The sequence below is a fragment of the Meriones unguiculatus genome, chromosome 4 (genome assembly GCF_030254825.1).
Source record: "Meriones unguiculatus strain TT.TT164.6M chromosome 4, Bangor_MerUng_6.1, whole genome shotgun sequence".
Lineage (NCBI taxonomy): Eukaryota > Metazoa > Chordata > Mammalia > Rodentia > Muridae > Meriones > Meriones unguiculatus.
The window spans coordinates 94,986,226-95,005,226 of record NC_083352.1 but is presented as its reverse complement, the minus strand read 5'-3'; the positions used below and the strand labels follow the sequence as shown (position 1 = coordinate 95,005,226).

General features: G+C 50.3%; 1 protein-coding gene and 1 long non-coding RNA gene across 2 annotated transcripts in view; one reads left to right on the top strand and one right to left on the bottom strand.

Moving 5' to 3' along the window:
* Ccdc60 (coiled-coil domain containing 60) overlaps window positions 1-19,001 on the bottom strand; it is a 155,245-nt gene that overhangs the window by 64,507 nt on the left and 71,737 nt on the right. The window lies entirely within an intron of this gene.
* The window catches only part of LOC132653704 (uncharacterized), a 45,124-nt gene that overhangs the window by 19,312 nt on the left and 6,811 nt on the right, over window positions 1-19,001 (top strand). Inside the window, exons 5-6 of the long non-coding RNA XR_009591504.1 lie at window positions 6,960-7,099; window positions 13,269-13,394. This is a non-coding gene — a long non-coding RNA (uncharacterized LOC132653704). The remainder of the gene's footprint in view (window positions 1-6,959; window positions 7,100-13,268; window positions 13,395-19,001) is intronic.

Below are 19,001 nucleotides of genomic sequence, written 5' to 3'. Positions count from 1 at the left end.
AAAGACTGATGGGCGTGACTGTGATGCCCACACACACATAAAACTGTCAAAATGATAAAAATAACAATTTCCTGGCAAAATGTGGGTGTAAAAGATGCCGATGACAGTGTTGTTTGTGAGTAGTTTGTAGTCTTTACGTCAGAAAAGCTTCTGTAGACATCCTTCAAGTGAAGCTAGATATAGAGGCTGGAGAGATGGCCCGGTGGTCAAGGGAGCTTGTAGCTCTTGCAGAGGGGCCCAGGGTCAGTTCCCAGCAGCCTCGTGTGGCATCCACAGAAACTCATACACTTATGGTACACACACACACACACACACACACACACCCCTAAAGCAAATGTTTATAGAACTAACCCCCTGAAAATGAAGGGGGAATCTGAGTCTCCATCCCTGCTCCATGACAGCTCAAAATACACACTCACTGCACAGCAGTCCCAAGATCCCACAAGCTTTACTCAGGTTCAGCCACCATCCAAACCTGACGGTGTCAGGGAGACAGCCTATACTCGGGGGTAAAGTGGGGTGTCTCCGCTATGCTTCTAACCACTAACAGAACTGACCATTCTGCTCTGTCAACTGGAGATAGGGAACCATGACCACTAACATCTCTACACCATCACCACCATTATCAACACACTCATCACACTCTACCATCATCATCACACATCACCATCACTATATCATACACATCACCACCAGAACCACCCATCCCCATCGTCATCACACCCACCACCGCCATCACCATACATCACCACCTGCCTCATCACCACCACTTCCACCACCATTGCCGTCACACACATGCGTCAGGCTGTGAGTAACTGTGACACACCAGCAGCTGTGGAGAAAAAGCTACAAGCTCGTCTGTCTCTTGGAGAGGCCCTCCGAGGCCGTCAGCTGCAGCTTTACTGTTAGCAGCAGCGTGGGTCTCACTTCACAGTGAGGACACAGTGGGGACACTGAAGCACAAGGAGGCTCAGTGACATACGGCAGGGTCACCGGCTGCAGTGGCGTAGCGCCTGTATTGGCTCCAAGCCTGAGCTGGTTTCTCTTATCATGCCTGAGGTATAAAAGGTGAAAGGTGATGATACAGCACACACTGGAAGGATTTTTTAAAAATACCCAGTGAAGCCAATGCAGAATTCTCAGCCGAATAGTCAAGCAGCTTTAGAAAAAGGAAGGGCTGGTCCTTGCAACGCAATCACGTTATTGCTAGTGACCATGTCCATAGCAAGCCCGCTCCTCAATGCAGGAGGATAAGGAGGGGGTGGGCATGAGGCAGACACAAGCTGGACTCCTCAGTCCTGCTCCTTCCCCCATTGTTTGGTGCATAGTAGGGACCCTAGAGGCAGACACATGCTAGACCCGCATACCCCCTTTCTTGTCCATTGTTTGGCACACAGTGGGGACCTCATTACTTTTCATCACCAATGAATAAAGCAACCAGTTTATGAAGTGGAGAAAAGAAAGGATTAGATTGACGATTTGATCTCCTGTTGATGGCCTGTTTCAGTTTTCATTTGATTGCAGCCCAAGGCTGCGTATCGACACTTCCGTTATTATCTATTGCTGTAATTAGAGGCCAGCACCTCTGGCCACACTTCCTATGATTCACTGCTTTCCTTGAGACACCCCGCTTTCCCTGCGGAGCACATGAGTCTTCTGCGCTTCACAAATTTACTGTCACTAAGTAAATGCGATCCCGTCTGATGCTGAATGCAATTCATTTCCCCAACCCTTCCTCCATCCCTCTCCTTCCGGATACCTTCAGTAGACACTAACTGCTCACAAGGTATTTTGCACAACTCAGAAAACATGTGGAAACGGACACTGGCTCTTCCCTTCAGAAACTGCCCATTGTAGACGATGGTGTCTGGACGTGGAGGTCTCCCTTCTCTTGCCTTCCCCTCCCTCCCTGTGCCCCTGGCTTGACGCTGGGAATTGCTGTCCCTACTGAATCGGAAGCTGGTGTGAGTATCTGAGGAAGAGCCTGGTCTTCAGAGCTGCAGAGAGGAGAGGCATCCGGTGGCAAGTTAGGGACAGAGCCTAGACTGCATCGAGGGCAGTGGGGCGGCCCTGGGTTCCCAGCCACTCTAGAATGGCAACAGAGTAGCCACACTGGTCTTCGCTCTTTATGCTGTTCCCCTGGTATTTTTTTATTTCTACCTTACCTAAACAAGGATGTGCGTGCTGTGAAAAACGCATTGTTTGGCTTTCTCAGTGTTTTCATGACTCCCTTCTTCCATGCCGGCTGGACCCACTTGGGGTCGGTTCCCAAAGCATTTGACCCAGGCTTCTGTGCGATGACCTCTCCCTTGGACAGGTTAGGAATCTCCTGGGAGACAGGACTCCAGCTGGCCCCGGGTGTGCGGGTGCGTGTGTGAAGCTGTTTCCAAAGAGGCCGGATGGAGGAGGGGAGCCCGCATTGAATGGTGGGCTGGGGTCTCATGGTGGACTGCATTGCCTCTTCAGTGAGTCATCACACCTCTTCCTTCCTTGAAGCTGCTCCAGCCCACTGGGCTCTTTGGGTACCAGGCTTGTCTTGCTTTCTGAACCTCTTCATTGCCGCTGGCTACTCTAGCAACACCAAGAACTCTGTTCTGCAGCCATGCCCTCCTGTACCCCAGTTCTCTGGATGTACCACCTATGACGCTCTTCTGAACTGTCCTCATCCCTCAGTCACAAGCCCTCCCCTGCTTCCCTCCCTGCTCACCGGAAGTCGCCCACCCGGGTGAGCTGAGCTGGCCCTGGGCCTGTGCACCTGTCAACTGCTTGTGTGGCCACAGGTTCCCTCCTCCCACCCCAGCACTAGAAGGAGCTCTTCAGGAACACGGGCACTTTCCAAACCCTCCCGCGTGTGCCAGGAGCTCGTGTGGCCATTCGCACATGGAAGGTGTTCCACAGAGCACTGCTACATGGCTAATGAGGTCGCTTGGGATTCCAGAATTTATAATGCCAATTAAACGCACGCCGACTTTGGCTGGCACATAGTGAGGGCATTTCTGTGGCACATTCCCTTTCTCTTTGGGTGGAGTGGGCTGTAGAACGGTTTGTGTAGAAGCAGAATGTTGAAAAAAGCATGGCGATGAATAGCTTGCATATACATATATATGATACAAAAGCAAATACACAAATGTATATTTTATATACAACTTTTCTTCATACGCTGGGAGAAATGATCAAATGGCATGGCCCTCTGCATGCCACTCAGGAAAGTTATTCCTTTATGCCACGATGCACTCTTTGACCTACTACTTCGTGCTACAAGAGTACTTGTGGTGCTTAACCCCTCAAAGAGAAGCAGACCCAGCATTTAACATTAGGTCACTCAGCATGCATGCACTGTGCTGTGTCACGCTTTGACTGATTATAGGATCACATGGGTGTTTCGAGTTTCATGACCTCACTGAGCACATGTGAGCGTGCGCGCGCACGCACACGCACACACACACACTTTGTTCACAAAGACACCACAGTCCCTGGAAACACTTCATAATGATTTTAGTGGTAGAGACGTAAGATGATTACCTTGTTGGAGGAGGATGCTGACTCTGACTGCATCCTCCCATCCCCCCACCCACCCAACATGCTTCTCTAGCAGGTTAACAGGTGCCTTGGCTCAGGGCTACTCTTTAATTAATGTGAGTCAGCATTTGTAGAAGACTGAATCTCTTCTGGGAGGAGGAGAAAAAAACCTGCTGAGCGTCAACAAACAGTTCTATACACATCCCAATTAGGGTGATTGCCGGAAGGCAGTTGAAGCCCCACCGTGGCTCTGGTTTCTAAGCAACTGCCATTACAAGTTCTGAGCCTCGTTGGAGAGGGAGCATCACCAAGCCTGCCTTGTTAACGAGCACAGTGAGCTCTTCCTGGCTGCCTGCTCCCTCCCTCTGCTCTTGTCTATTTTACCACATCACATTCAGAAGCAGAGGGTGGCTTTGGGAGGCAGGTGCTGAGGGAGCTGCATGTCCTGGAGGGCAGAGGGCTCGGGCTCCGGGATGCCCCTGGTGATAGGCATCACCCTGGTGACAGGCATCACCCATGGAGCATGTTCATTCACTCATGTAACTCCTGTCTTTTGGGTTAATCCATTTTGTTGAGGTCCACAGTGACCTTGTCCTGCAGGTACTATCACTTTGGAGACAGGAGAAGTGAAGCCCCTTGCCCATCCTCACACAATGGGAAGGTGGCAATGCCAAGATGTTGACTCTGCCTGTCTGAATCCCAGGGCCTCTCCCTCTTCTACTCCCTATTCCTCTTCCTTCCCCCGACTCCCCTTTCATCCCCTCACTCCTCTTCTTTCTCCTCCTCTTCTCCCTCTCTCCTCCTCTGATTGTATATATTTAAGATGAACAACTTCATGGCCCAATATTTGCACACCTAGAATAATCACCCCTGTCCTGATAATTAGCACGTCCCTCATCTCACACTCCACCCTCTCTTTGGTGGTAAGAACAGTCAGGATCTAACTGGTTAATGAATTTCAAGTGTTCAATACAGCATAAGGTCTAGACCACCCCATTGCAAGTCAAAACTCTGGGCCGAGGTCGTGCAGCGTAGCTGAGACTTGGACCCCCGCCCCAGCATCTTCCTGCTCTATCTCTGCCCTTGGCCCCGGCAACCACCATCTATCTCTGTTTCTGCCAACTTGGATGTTTTAGATTCAGGGGTCCTTTCTTCACCCCTGCACATCCTGCTAGCTGTCAGCACCCTGCCATTGGCAGGCAGCAGTGCTATGTGGGTGTGTGGAGGCAGACAGGCGCCACCCATGAGCCATGCAGAACATGGCTGCAAACCCCGCCCCCCAGGAGCCATGGCTTCCCACCGTGCTGCCAGTGCTTAGTGACTAAATGGAGTGGGAGGGGCTGCGCTCCCTGGACCCCGCAGTGTGGGCATTTAAAGATGCGTTAGCAAGAAGACCGTGGCTTTTCCCAGGGCATGCAATTTCTGGAGCACTGCTGGTTTATGATTTCAGGACAGACAGCAGAACGAGGCACCAAGGCCCCGGGCCTGTGTTCCGCCTGCCTGACGGTGTGACTGCCGTCTGGAGAGATACGTGTCCTTACGGATTAGCAGTGGCTTCCCCTCAATGATACTCACACGGGAGAAAGCGGGAGGGGCCTGAGGTATGATGCAATTGAGGATAGGGGTGCTGTCCATGGCCTCCTCTGCTGCCTCACAACCTCACTTTGCCTGTCACCAAGAGAATGCTTCTGACAGCCTCCTGGATGTGGGGTGGTGGTTACCTGTCACTCTTTCTCCTTGTCTCAGTTCATTTCCAGGGATCCTGGGAAATGCCACACCTCTCTCCAGGGCCTCAGCAGGCTCTCCCCACCCGCCTACAGCCTGCTGGTCCCTGTCCCTCTGCACTCACTCCCTTAACTGTCTGACCCAGATGACTAAGCTGCCACTTTTCCCCTTACCTCTGAGATGGTTGTGAATCAGTCCCAACCTCAGGGGGTGGCACAGGGCAGGGATGTGGTAGAGTCACCCACTGCGGGGGCTTTTCCGCTGCAATCTGGAGAGGGCCGAGTTCTCTGCCCGGGTAACTCTCTCACCTCCCGAGTCCCCTGGATCCAGCCACTGTCTATTATTACCTAGTTCTAAAACTTCCGATGGGCGAACCAATTTGGAAACTGCACAGACGCAGAGGGAAGAGGTACAAGAGAGCCAAACGTGCACACACCTTCTTTGTGTTTGTGCCTGTGGTATGTGTGTGGGAACCAGACATAAGTCATCACTGTCAAGTGTCAGTCACTTTGCAGTTCAGTTTGTGTGTGTGTATATGTGTGTATGTATGTCTGTGTGTGTGCACGTGTGTGAGTGTGCACGTGTGTGTCTGTGTGTCCGATTTGTGTGTAGGGTGTGCGTGTGTGTGTATGGTATGTATGTCTGTGTGTATGCACATGTGTCTGTGTGTGTGTGCTCGTGTGCATCTTGATGTGCCTGGATTCAGTTCTGTTTCACTGTGGCCAGTTTTGATTTTGATTTTTAAGCATGGAGTGCTGGGGATCCAGAGCCAGGCCCTCCTGTCTGTGCAGCTGGCACTTTAACCAACAGACTGACCCATCCCAGCTCCCTTTTCAAGCTGTATCTAGCGACCCTCCTTTCCCGCTACTCCCCAGCTCTGGAAGCTTCTCTTTCTATCTTTCTGTAATGGCCAGTCGGGTGATGCCCAACTGTACAGCGGTGTGGGCCCCGTGACACGGCAGTGTTTACTGTACTGGTGTCATTCACGTTGAGTGACATCCCGGCACCCATGCTGTCCCTCCCTGCACTGCCCGTGCCACGTGAGTGATGGTTAAGGCCTCAAGCAAAGATCGTGGGGTTGGTCCCCTTTGCAGCAAACGTGCATTTTGAGCTGCCTCGAGATGAGGATGAGGATTCAGATTCCTCGCTGACTGGGAGCTACGATGCCTTGGCTTTAAGATACTCCAGTGGAAGCGTTTCTTATTAAAGGCGGTCCTGTCAGACACATCCTCGTTGGTCTCCTCACATCATACCCACGTTTCACTAGGGGGCTATTTTGGCAGCTAAACGTGAGAGTCAGATGTGCTGCAGGGCTGTCTGTACACTTCCTCTAAATTGGACCCCTGAGTCTGGCAGGCAGAATTTCCTGGCCCTCAAGCTTGGCTCTGCTGTAGCCACGGGGACCTGGAACCACCACCAGCCTTCACGTTTCTTGGGCTGTTTGACTTTTCTGTCTCGTGTGTGTGTGTGTGTGTGTGTGTGTGTGTGTGTGTAGCTTACAATGGTGGAGTGGGGGGGGGCTTCTCCAGGCATTCTGGTTTGTTTTCATGCTGAGTTTGGGGAAGATAGAGTTCATGGCTATCCCTGTGGGCTCATCTTAATCTAGGGCTGGGATAAGAATGGCTGTGATGAATGTGAGAGAGTTTTGGCTTTGGGGAAACATCTCCGTCCACGCCTCTGCACATCCATTGACATGCTTTGTGTGATCTTTCTAGGTGCCTCAGAAAAGGGGGAAATTGTGCTCTTCATATAAAACTTTCAGCAAACAAAAGTCCAGAAACCCTCAGGGCTGAGCCTTCTGGAAACCCTCAAGACTACCTTCCATAGGCAAGTTGCCCGTCTGTCTTGGAGCGAGGTATGCGACCTGTGGATTTTAAGAGCTGTGTTGGAATGGATCATTAAGATATTAGTCAAGAAGTTAAGATCAAGGTGGAGTACTCTCTCCAGTGACACCTTGTGGATGAGAGAAACAATGGCTGTGGAGAGCCAACATCGTTCTCCCTGCTGGGTGTGGAAAGCAACTGAAAAGCTGTTTGTTGGAGAGTCAAGAGGGGAAGGCAAAGCTCCTGGAGGGAGACACTGGGCATCCTACGCACAGCTCACAGGCTATCTGGAGAAATAGAAAGCGGTATGAATTGGTATTTGTGGTTCATGCTATGAAAGAAACGGCCCTTGTGTTGCAATTCTGTGTGTTCCTCCCATGATGGATGGATAAGGAAGCAGGAAATAGTCTGGTCACCTTTAGAGCAACCTTTCCCCACCCCACTGATTCAGGCCATAGTCTCTGGTGATAGCAACATTACCGATTCAAAGTATTAACAACAAAATGTTAACAGCGATGATGAGACCCAGCTCTAACAGTCTTCTGAGGGCTAGCTAGCACCATGACACTGATGTCCCCAAAGCACCTGCCTCTTGTCCTACAAGATGCAGTGCCTGGAGCCCCTGAGCTCTGTGCTCCGACTTCTCATTTTCCAATTGGACAGGGTGAGGCAGCTCGAGCCCACTGGAGAGATGACAAAGTATCAGCTGGAGGCTGTAGAGAGTCAGGCCTTTTGAACCAAGGCACAACTGCCATGGTCGGAGGCACTGAATGCTGTGTATGATTGCCAGGCAGTGCAGGCCCACAGGCTCTTGGAGCCAGTAGGACTCTTGGTTCTACTACCCAGTTACTAGCTGTTTGAATATGCGCAGGTCACCCAGTCTCTCTGGGCATCACTGCCCTCCTCCGTAAAGCAGAGATGAGACCTGACCCACAGGATGACTGCGTGTGCCTGGTGCTTAGATGTCAGGGTGTTGTGCTGGGGTCCCGGGTGCGAGCTGCTCTGCCTGGCTTTTTACGTGCTGCAGACGTAAACTCGGGTCCTCCAGTGCGGCAAACACTGTACTGACTGGGCCACGGCCCTAACTTCATTTTTAAGTGAAGTCATGAGTGCCTGGAAAATGTCAGTTAATATTACAGAGAAGGCCGAGGAAAAGAGATGTTCGAAGATTGCCTGGGTTAGAGACACGACTGTGGCCTGTCTGAGTGGAAGCTGCCATAGCAACCAGCTGGAGACGCTGGCAGCTGCAGATCAGAGTGCTCAGTCTCTGTCATGCTTTGAGGCTCAGTGCCCAGTACGGCACCGTGGGTGGTGGGAGCTTTCTGAGGTAGACACTCCGGGGGGAGGCTCCTGGGGCTGTGTCCTTGAGGGGTGCACTCTGTCCTCTGTCCTTCTTGGCTGTTGTATGGTGAGCATCATCCTCTGCCACGTGATCTCCCCCCCAAGCAATGGGGGCACAATGACCACAGATTGAGACATCTGCGACCATGAGCCATGGGGAGCTTTATTCACGAAAACAATGTTGTCTCAGGTGTTTTGTGATAGAGAAGGGTGTATGATTTTGGATAAAGAGCTTGGGGTGTGGGTATCTAGCTTTGTCTGGGGTTCAGCTGGACATCAGCTAGGAACTTCAAGGGGGGGGCTCTCTTTCACGGATACTCTCAGATTTCATTTTGCCTTCCACAATCCAGCTACTTGTTGATGATGACTGCGAAAGCAGAAAGGGCAAGTGTTGTGTCTGAAGGGTTTCCAGCCTTTTAAACAGTATCTATTACGTGCCTTTCACTTTTGATCAGAGGCCCATTTTGTTTTAGGCATTTATGAATTAGCTGTCTTTTTTTTTTCTTTGTGACAAATACTGTGCCCATCTTAAGAAATTCAGTTAAGAACCCCAGAGCTCTGTATATTTAAGAGTCAAAGTAAATAAAGAAGTAACTCCGACAATATCTAGCTAAGCATTGCTTTTTGTAACAGGAGAAAAAAAAAATTAAAATAGCCAAAGAGTCTAATGGTAGGAAGTTGGTGAGTAGATCAGGCTCCACTCTCATGGTGGAATATTACACAAGCATTGATGTTGTTCTGATGTTTGCAGGGTATTTACTATCAAGGAACTCTTGATATCTTGGGTACCATAATGTTGTGGTGTGTGTACCCTGAAAAAGAGTTCATGTCTTCTTATATGATCATCTAGATATTTATAGACAAAAAAGGAGGGAGAGGATGTTGCTTAATGCAGCACCTTAGAGTTGTATTTTTATGATGTGAGTGACACTCACAGGAGCTTGTTGTGTTTCCTTGTTTGTCTTCGTAGATATTTAGATGTTTTATACTAAAAGTTTAGGAAATGAAGCCATTATGTGCGCTCATTTGCATCATGGAAGATATTAACATCATTTTCTAAACTAAAGTCTCATTACTAATGGTGTATCCAGTTATGAAAATGTCGACATCTGTGTGTGTGGCCAGACAACTGCTGCGTGTTGCGTTCTTAGGTGTGCTGGTTAATTCTCAGGGTGTACGATTTCTGTTGTTTAGAAAAGTCCTTATAAATACTGGGCTGGGGGCTGGTGATAGGGCTCAGTGGGTAACAGGGCTTGCCACCAAGCCTGACAACCGGAGTTCGATCCCCAGGATCCACACGGTGGTCAGAGAGAGCCAACTCCTGAAAACTGTTCTCTGACCTTCATCCGTGGCCTGCGGCAGGCAGGCCACCCACACAGAAGAAACGACGCGAAAAGCCTGGGCTCCGGTCCTGGTCCTTGTCTGCTAATGCCCAGCACACACCAAGCGGGTGAGCCAACGGCTTCGCCTCTCCATGGAAATGCCTACACATGCTTAGCAAACGCCGTCTTAAGATTGTTCCCAGCAGCTCTAATAGTCCCAAAGTGCAAATAAACCAAATGTCCATCAGTACCGGGGCAGAGAAACGCTGCTGCGTTTACACAGAGAACACCACACAGACACAGGCAGGATTGAGTGTCAAGGAAGTGTCACGGGTGAATTCCGGAGCATAAAAGCGAGTGAAGGAAGAGCCACACTGAGCGCCAAGAGGACAGTTTCATCTTACAAAGTCTAAATGTGAGGAATGGGGCAGGGGCTTCCTGTGGGGTAGTGACTGGCAGGGGAGCCTGCTCTGGGAGGCTGCAGCGAGGTGTCTGTCTTTTGTTTATATGGAGTTATGCCTGCTTTCCCTAGGAAACAGGGAGCTGCCTCAGTAAAGATCTAAGCCTCCTCCTAGGGGGAAGCTTGCATCTCAGAACTGGTTCCAAAAGGATACAAAGGCCTGGTTGTCTCACTTGAACTCACAGCTCTGGAGCAACCTGTGAGCTCACCTGAAGTACGCAAAATTGCTTCTTAGGTCTGTCTGTTCGCCACACTGCCTTACAGACCCTGCCCCTGGGAGCACTTCCCAGTGAGCGCCTCCACTCTGTTTGGTGTCATCAGGCAGCTACTGCGTTACACCTGAGCACCGTCTATACATCAAGACCCGTTTGCCCCACAGAGGGCCCATGGTCCTCCCTCCAGTGCGGGGTGGGATGCTGGGTGCCCTGCCCGTGCTGTAGCACTGCGCTGGCCACATCTTTTCACAGGTGTGAAATGGGGTGGGAGGCCTGTGGGAGCAGGGCCAGCAGCAGGCCCTATCCCTGCCACTTGCGCTTGGCAGGGACTAAGCTGCAGTGCGAACCGTCCACACCTCCAAACACTGTCTGCGAGCTGCCCCGGGAAAGGCAGTCCGTGGGAGTCCCACAGAGGGCTGAGCTGGCCACGTCAAGCGGGCAGATGCCACAGGTGCAGAAGGCGAGGCTGGCACCGATGTTAACGATACGTCGCACTGTCCGAGCCTCGCTTTCAGTCTGCAGCGTCAGACACTTGCAGACTCTCCTCTGCCACAGGACCTCACAGACCTTTAAGATGCTGCTGTGTCTGGACATGGTGACATTCACCTGTGATCCCACCTACTCCATAGGCTGGGGCAGGAGGATGGCAGGTTCGAGGTCAGACTAGAGGACTTAGTGAAACCCTGTCTGACAATAAGAAAATGAGAGGGCTGGGGGTGTGGTCTAGTGGTAGAGTAGCAGGCAAGCAACCAACAAACTCGTGCTCTGCATCTTTGAGACAGGGATATGGTCTGTAGTGTTTCTCAAATATCCGCAGCCGCGGAACCTGCTTTCTCACTGTGTGTCTTGCAGGTGGCACTTGCTGCTCAAGTGCCTGGGGACATTGGGCAGGACGACCTGTTTCCTTATGGCTTTTATTTATTCATGCATGTATTTATTCACTCATCTGTGTCGGGGGACACAGTCTACGTAATTGAGGTCAGAGGACAACTTGCAGGAGGCAACTCTCTCCTGCCACTTGGGTCCCGGGGACCAAGCCCAGGTCACAGGCTTTTAGGTAGACTCATCTTCCTAGCTCGTGACTCCTTTCCTTATACAGCTAGAGAGAAATATGTCTCTTTAAGCCCCTTGGGTTATGTTGTGGGGGGACAGAGGGAAGCGATATGATTCTGATGAAAATGTTGGAAGATTTAAAATGGCCACTGTCCCTATTTTATCTCCAGAGTTCTCAGCTGATTTGGAAAGTCCCCTGGTAAAGGAGACTCAATTTGAATTGGAATGTTTCCTTTCTCTCAGTTTTGGGTAGCACATCTCTCTCTCTCTCTCTCTCTCTCTCTCTCTCTCCTCTCCCCCCCACCCCCAAAATTTCCCTAAAGTCCTGGTAGGGAGTGCAGAGACTAACGAACCAAGTTAACTCATTTTTGTGTGTATCCAGCAAAGGGAAAAACATATTTGCACTTGGGTTCTTTTAGAGTGATGAGGAGGTGGTGCTTGCCTGGCCCAGGACCACTGAGGCCTACAGAAGAGGCAAAGGTGGACTGAAGTGCTAATCAGAAAGGGGTGGGGCCACAGGCTCAGGCCTCCTGGCTTCCTGTCTGTCTTCAGGGCTTTGGAGGAACCAAGGGGAACGGGAGATTCCCTGCAGGCTGGGATATTTTGTCCTGTTCTTTTCGGAAGTCCCCAAGGAAGGGGAGTGATTCCATGCAATAGAGACATCAGAGAAACAGAACAGCCAGTCCAAGTTCATGTAGCTGACAGGAGATGGGCTTGGCTGCTTGGTGTCTAAAGCTCATTTTGCTGTTGTTGAATCTGGGAACATTTTCAGCTTGTCTCAGGACACTCAGCATAAAAGCATCAATGCTTCCTTTAATTGTTCTGCCCTCCCCGCCCCATACCTATTCCCATAAGTCTCAGTTTCATCCGCCTTCCGTACTCTTCCTCTTTTGATCCAGGAGCTGGAGAATTGGGCTGGTTCACCTACAGTCATTTATGTAATGCTTTATGCAAAAGGTTTGCACACAAACCTTTATACAAAGGTTCCAGGGCCTTTCGTGTTTGGATTTGAACACATGGTCCGCTGGGCAAGTTCTCTTTGAGAGGTGGGATGCTGTAAGGGAGGCTAGCCTTGAGGGGAGGGACAAAGTGGGCATTGGTTCTCAGCTGAGAGCTTATGGAGAAAAGCAGAGGAAAAGTTCCTCCGGGACTCTGGTTGACTAGAGGCATCGGATATACGGAGACACAGAGACACAGAGACATGGAGACACGGAGACAGACCAGGAGTGGGCACAGCCCCTGGGCCACAACCACGACGATGAAAATGCAATTAACTTGAGCCAGGTTCCCCCGGCGTGGGTGTGTGGCTGCGTTTATTAATTCCGAGTCAAGGACGAGGGCCAGATGTCTGTCCTCACAGAACATACAAGGGACTCATTAACAGCAACTTTGCAGGCTACCGGGCAAGGGGGAGAGGTGACTGACATAGATAATTTTTGGGTACAGTTCAGAAATTCTAACTAGGCCTACATCCAAGGCATCTGTTGGCACACAAATCTTGGGTCTGAAATAACTTTGAGACAAGACCTCAGGTGTGGCAGAAGAAGCAAAGGAAAGAATCAGGGTTAGACTTGGGGGCCATGGATGTACGTGGCTATGTCCAAGGCATTGGATAATAGGATGCAAAAGCACTCAGCAGATGCCCGGGTCCAACAATATCTTGTCAGATGTTTAAATTCACCAATTAAAATCCAATCTCATCCAGAAAGGAATTTGGATGTGGTTGGTCCCTCCTGCTGATCCCTTTTACTCCAAACCCCAATTCAAACTAATAAGATGTTACTATAGATACCCTAATTTCCTCTTGCAGCTTCTGATTTAGAGATGATGAATTAAAACCTGTGCCGTGACATCGTCCGAGGGAAATGGCTGGAAACCAAATCTGCGCTCAAAGGAAAACAGCACTGTGGTCCGTTAGGGATGTCACGGGCTCAAGGTAAGGGCATGCACGCCCCATAAAGTTGAATGATGAATTTTATGTCATATTTGGGGAGTGTGACAGGGGAGATGGGTCAGGTGGAAATATCACCCTCCATTAGCCTCTGCATGTGTGTGTGCCCACACACGGAGAGGGCTGGAGAGTCAACTCATTCTATCCACAAATGCAGACACAAATAACACTTCCAAGTGAATACCGGTAGCAGTCTTAAACACTAACTTACAAACCGGCCTGAGAAGCGGGCTGGGCGGTAAAAGCGCTACGTTTCCGCTTGACTTTATGAGCTGCTTGGATGGCCAGCCAACCTTCCAGGAAGGACATACTGTGTGGGTACATGTGAAGGAGACCAGGGCTATGGCAGCCTTCGTGGAAATCCAAGACAGAAAGCTCGGGAAGGGTCTGGTCAGGCATTAGGTGGTGGCTCCAGGGGGTGTGGTCTCTTGGCTGAGCACCGCCACAGGGTAGGGGCTGGCTCCCCTCCCCTTCCCTCCTCTTCTGTGTGTTCTCTAATTCTTCCTAATCCATTTCTCCATTTCTTCTCGTGTTGCTCACTACAGTGAGTGTTCTATACCTTTTAGTGTCACGGTCATACCTCTGGCTCCCCCCACTTTTCTTTTTAATTTTTAAATTTTTTTTATATTAATTAGTTTATTCACTTTGTATCTCAGCTGTAGCCCCCCTCCCTTGTCCCCTCTCCAAGTCCACTGATAGGGGAAGTCCTCCTCCCCTTCCCTCTGACCCTAGCCTATCAGGACTCATCAGGACTGGCTGCATTGTCTTCCTTTGTGGCCTGATAAGGCTGCTCCCCCACTAGGGGAGCCAGCCACTGAGTTCATATCAGATACTGCCCCTGCTCCCTTTACTATGGAACCCACTTGGACACTGAGCTGCCATGGGCTAAATCTGAGCAGGGGTTCTAGGTTATCTCCATGAATGGTTCTTGGTTGGAGTATCAGTCTCAGAAAAGACCCCTGTGCCCAGATTTTTTTTTTGGTTCTGTTGCTCTCCTTGTGGAGCTCTAGACCCTTCCAGCCCTTACTATTTTCCCCTTCTTTCATAAGATTCCCTGCACTCTGCCCAAAGTTTGGTTATGAGTCTCAGCATCTGCTTTGATACACTGCTGGGTAGAGTCTTTCAGAGGCCCTCTGTGGTAGGTTCCTGTCCTGTTTCCTGTTTTCTCCTTCTTCCAATGTCTGTCCCGTTAGCCTTTCTAAATGAGGATTGATCATCTTACTCAGGGTCCTCCTACTTGCTTAGCTTCTTTAGGTGTTCAGATTGGTATGTTTATCCTATCTTATATGTCTAATATCCACTTATAAGTGAGTATATACCATATGTATCTTTCTCCTTCTGGGATACCTCACTCAGGATGGTCTTTAGATCCCACCATTTGCCTGCAAATTTCATGATTCCTTGTTTTTTTTTTATTTTTAATTAAATTTTTATTTTATTTATTTTTTTATTAATTACACTTTATTCACTTTGTATCCCCCCATAAGCCCCTCCCCTTTCTTCCTGCATGCCCCTCCCCAAGTCCACTGACAGATGTAGCCCATAGCAGTTTAGTGCCCAAGTGGGTTACATAGTAATGGGAAGAGGGACTGCCTCTGACATAATCTGATTGGCCTGCTCTTTGATCACCTCCCCCTGAGGGGGGAGCAGCCTCACCAGGCCACAGAAGATGACAATGCAGCCACTCCTGATGAGATCTGATAGACTAAGATCAGATTTCCTTGTTTTTAATTGCTGAGTAGTATCCCACTTTTCTTTTTTGAAATAGCCTGGCATCTTTCTCTCCCACTGCTAGCTGCTTGGACTCATGACACACTTTCTGTTGGACCTTCCCAACAGTGAGACTGATGTGTGCAAACATCTTTGGGTTCTAGTTCATGGCTCCAAAGCCTTCCTGGAGTCAATGTGTGTGACTGCAGTAGATTGGAAAAGTGGTTCCCAGTGTCCAGCCTTCTGCAGCGAGCCTCTGCAGATATTACCCACTGTGAGAGGAACCACTATTCCCTGTTACTCTGGGCTGGGTTGTGGCTTGCTCTGTCCACACAATATGGCAGAAGTGATGTTTCACCACTTCCAAAAAACAATTCAAGGTCTTTCTGAGGACCTTACTCACCACCAGGAGCCCAGGCCCAGGTTAGCCTTGATAATGAGAGAACATAGAGTTCTGGCCAGGGCCATCCTTGGCCTTCCTGTAGCTACATGACCTTTGACATGGTCAGCAAAGCCACCCACTAATCCTCCTCTAGTTACAGGTGCGCAGGGGAGTCCAGGAGAATCCAAAGGTCTCTTGGTTTGCCTTAACTGTCAACTTGACACATCCTAGAATTACCTGAGAGGGAAGCCTTGTTTGAGGAATTGCCTAGCTCCTTTCGCCCGTGGGCATATCTGTGGGTGATGCCATCCCCTAGGCAGGTGGTCCTGGTCTGTATAAAAAGCCAGGTAGGCGGCTGGAGAAATGGCTCAGCGGTTAAGAGCATGGCCTGGTCTTCCAGAGGATGCAGGCTAGATTCCCAGCACCCACATAGTGGCTCACAGCAAGTTAATCCCAGGGGACCCAACGCCTTCTTGAGGCCTTTGCAGGTACCAGGCACACACATAGCATATAGACATACGTGCAGACGATACACCCACATATACAAAATAATAATAATGTATTAACGAAAAGGGAAAGCTAGGCAATCATGAACCCATGGGAGAACACGCAGTGATCCTCCGTGGCTCCCACCTGGAGTTCTTGTTCTGATTTCCCGCAATGACGGATTGTGACCTGGAAGTGTAAGCCAGGTAAACTCTTTCCTCCCAAGCTCTGGACAGAGTGTTTCATTCACAGCAGCAGAATGACACTAGGTCATAAAGTCAAACATAGGCTCACAGTTCTGGACTGAGAAGTGCCTAGCAGCTGAGTAAGTCATCCTCAGGGGTTTCTCTGTGACGGGTTTCCGTAGAGGATCAGCCATGAACTGGGGCTCCCTTAGTACGGCCAGCCCCTGTAGGCTGTGGAGCCAGGCAAACAAGGGCGGAAGGGGGAAGCCCGCACTGCAGGCATGCTCCCTTCCTGCCTGCCACGAGTGCTGCGCCTGCTCTATCATGTCCGACCCGAGCCACAGTGATCTGCTGCCCTGCGTCCAGGAACCCCTGTGTGGGCATGCTTCTGTGTATATCTGTGGTGTGTGTGTGTGGTGTGGTGTGTGTGTGGTGTGGTGTGGTGTGGTGTGGTGTGTGTGTCTGTTTGGGTGCTTTGGTTTTTCCGTTTAGGTTTATGTGTGTTGTGTTGTGTGTTGTATGTATGTCAATGTATGCATGTTTATGGTGTGTATGTCTTTGTGTATAGGTGTGTGTTTTTGTGTATGTGTGTGTGTGTATGGTATGTATTGTGTGCTGTGTATGCATGGTATGTGTGTGTGTGGTGTGTATAGCATGTATAGTGTCTATGTGCATGCAAGTGCATACATCTTTTACTAGCATGTTAGTTTTCTTCAGTGTTAACTAAGTGGTCAAGACGAACAAGAAGGTCAATCCACCCCATGAATACTTGTTTGGGACTAAAACACGGACACTGCAGGCTGTGAGCTCCTACCTCCTACATCCTAAGAGGAAGATAAAGACATGGCAGTCTGTCTGAAGACACACGGATGCTGCCTTTCCCTTTGGCTCCCACATCCAGACCACCACCCAGTCCGGTGCTATGACTCTGAGACCATCTCCTGTTGTTTCTTTTCCTGACCCATGCTGTTGTCTTTCATCATGGCCTTCCAAGCTACCTCTTTTCCTGACCCATGCTGTTGTCTTTCATCATGGCCTTCCCTTCCAAGCTACCTCTATGAAGAGAGCAGAATTCCTCCTCCTCCTCCTCCTCCTCCTCCACTTCCTCCTCCAACGGGGTTCTCCAAATGTTTCTGCATGGCCCTCCAAGCTTGCCTAACGCCTCGGCTCCATCTCTTGCCTCTCTCATCCTGCAGCCCGTCCAGCACGTTCTGACATCACCACCTGCTCAGCTCCTGCTCTGCCGTGCCCCACCTGCCTCCCCGTTTGTGTGAGTGGTGATCTCCCTCTTTCAGGTATCGGGCCCAGGATCCCTCTATAAGTCATTACACACCACACACGATAGCCACGTCCCCTCCACTACCTACTCTAGGCACCACCTCGCTCTGTCTACCTTCGACCCTCACACTCCATTTGCCTGCCTACACGTGACTTCACTCCATTCCAGAGTCCACGGCCACCTCTGACTGGGGATGGAAAAACCTCGAGCCCAGGGAGCAGAAGATATACCATGATGGTTCACTTTCATTCTCAGATTGTCCAGATTTAGTGCTGCCCGTAAGACACACCTCTGGCCATGTCTGGGAGGTTTCACCGAGGAGGGCGGGCTCGCTGTGTGGGTGGTGCTATTCCCGTTCCGTGGAATGGAGTGTTGAACGGGAGGAGGAAAAAGGGAGGAGGCTGGTGGAGCAGCCTCCCCTTGCCTCCTGCCTGTGGATGCAGCATGAGTGACCACCCCTCGCAGCTGCTGGCATGCCCGCCCCAACATGATGGGCAGCCGCTGTATGTGAGGTGGCAGTCACACGGCTACATCCACAGTGTGAGCCGGACTATTCCCCTTATCAAGTAGGAGGCAAGGAGGGCAGGAAGAAGAGTCTGCGCTTCCAAATCCCCTTTGAGACGGCTCTAAACCTCTAAGGACCTGGGTATCTCCACTTGTCCCCACCTCACAAAGGTCTCCTGAAAAGCACCACACAGGGCACCAAGCCTTCATGGGCCCTGGAGGATCCTTACCCATCCAGCGACAGAGAAGTATTTACCTCGGCATAACATAGCTGTATCTTATCTATATCTGTATAGCTTCATTTGCCCCCAAACCCACATTAGCTATTTCTAATTGCCTTGCTTCTGCTGGGTACTGAATGCCACTGGAAAGCTTAAAAAAAAAACAAACCTGCAGACTCTATGCCCTTCTGGGCCTCCCATCACCATGGGCTGGGAACCCATTACCATTTGCAGGTGCCTAAGCCCAGCCCCACTGTGTGGTGGGAAGATCATGGCTTCCGGTTTGTTTCATTTTATTTTCCTTAAGGCTCTCTTTTGTTTGAATTCTAAGCCACAGCCTGAGCCACTCAAGCTTCCAGGGGCCGCCTCTAAAAGTCGCAGGGAACTGGACCCTGGACTCTCAGGCTCAGGGTCAGGAGCCTTATCAGTTGAGCTGTCCAGGCCTCCTAAACTGTGGCTTCTGGCGGAACATCTCTGTAACGGGGATGTTTAATCAAGGCACACGTGTCATGGGTTCCCAGGGTGGCTCAAGAGCTGGGCCCAGGAGGCGGCTCCGGTTGTTGGCCTGTGCTAGCAGAGAGCCAGCAGCTGGGTGGCACACGCCGCTCCTCCCCACCGAACATCTGGTGGAACAGGCGAGGAGAAGGCAGTTAGACTTACTCTGTGTCAGCATCACCTTAAATTGGCCACAAAACCGGAGATGATGTGATTGAAGTATAAGAAGGCTAGAGTAGTAAATAAAAATCCAGGAGATGGGTTTGGCTCAAGGTGGGCTTGACTCTAATGGGAGGTAATATGGATTGAAAAGAACAAAAGGAGAAGAGA